Source organism: Oryx dammah, unplaced genomic scaffold (genome assembly GCF_014754425.2).
Source record: "Oryx dammah isolate SB20612 unplaced genomic scaffold, SCBI_Odam_1.1 HiC_scaffold_4, whole genome shotgun sequence".
Classification (NCBI taxonomy): Eukaryota; Metazoa; Chordata; class Mammalia; order Artiodactyla; family Bovidae; genus Oryx; species Oryx dammah.
The window spans coordinates 42,441,737-42,443,028 of NW_024070188.1; the positions used below are offsets into that span (position 1 = coordinate 42,441,737).

Below are 1,292 nucleotides of genomic sequence, written 5' to 3' on the forward strand. Positions count from 1 at the left end.
AGAACTGGAGAAAATATTTGCAAATAATGGGAATGACAGGGGTTAATATTCAAAAAACACAAATAGCTCATATAACCCAATATCAAGCAAACAAATAACAACCCAATCCAAAAATGGACAGAAGACCTAAAGGGACATTTTTCAAAATAAGACATACAGATGGCTAATAAACACATGAAAAGAAGCTCCACATCACTAATTATCAGAGAAATGGAAATCAAAACCACAATGAGATATTATCTCAGACCTGTCAGAATGGCAATTATTGAAAATCTAAAAATAAATACCAGAGGGGGTGTGGGAAAAAAGGGAACCCTCTAACACTATTGGTGAGAATGTAAATTGGTATAGCCACTATGGAGAACCATATGGAGGGTCTTAAAAAGAATAAAAATAGAATTAAAGAAAGTGAAAGTGAAGTTGCTCAGTCATGTCCAACTCTTTGCAATCCCATGGAATGTAGCCTACCAGCTCCTCTGTCCATGGGATTTTCCAGGCAAGAATATTGGAGGGGGTTGCCATTTCCTTCTCCAGGAGATCTTCCCTGACCCAGGGATTGAACCTGGGTCTCCTGCATTGTAGGCAGACGCTTTACCATCTGAGCCACCAGGGAAGTTGAAATGATCCAGCAACTCCACTCCTAGATATAAATATATATATTTATATATGAAGACGCTTAGAAACTACTGCACATAAAATAGATAGGCAACAAGGATTTACTATATAGCACACGTAATTATGCCCAATATTTTCTAATAACCTTTAAAGTAATATAATGTGTTTTAAAACCCTAAAAAATCACTATATTGTATATCTGAAACACAATATTTTAAATCAACTATACTTTAATAAAAAATATGTGTTTTTCTATACTCAGCCTTCAATCTGACAGAGAATTCAAAAGCATCAAATGATTCATTCTTATATGAGATATTTATTTTGGCAAAGTGACTGCTATAGCAGTTCAACAACTGATGGGTTCTAATTTGGGCATGTTGAGTTGGAGACACCTATGCACATTAAGTGGCAATGTGCAGTCAACAGCTGGATCTGTGAGTTTCAGTTCATGGGAACATTTGCAATAGTCACCAGCACACAGGTCAAGAATGAAGTGTTAAGTCGGTGTGGGATCACTAAATGAGTACGTGTGAAGTGAGCAAAGGCATACCAACATTTAAAGGGTTTCGTGAATAAAAATGAATCTAAAGAGAATTGTGAGCTATCACAGAAACAAAGAGGAGAGTTTTTTAGTAAGCAGGAAATAAATACCTGGGTCAAGATCGCCAGAGAAA

General features: G+C 36.2%; 1 non-coding gene across 1 annotated transcript; it reads right to left on the reverse strand.

The window, feature by feature from the left end:
- Positions 1 to 540: 540 nt before the first annotated feature.
- Positions 541 to 613, reverse strand: TRNAC-ACA. Its single transcript has one exon. It is a non-coding gene; the product is annotated as a tRNA-Cys (tRNA).
- Positions 614 to 1,292: the final 679 nt, after the last annotated feature.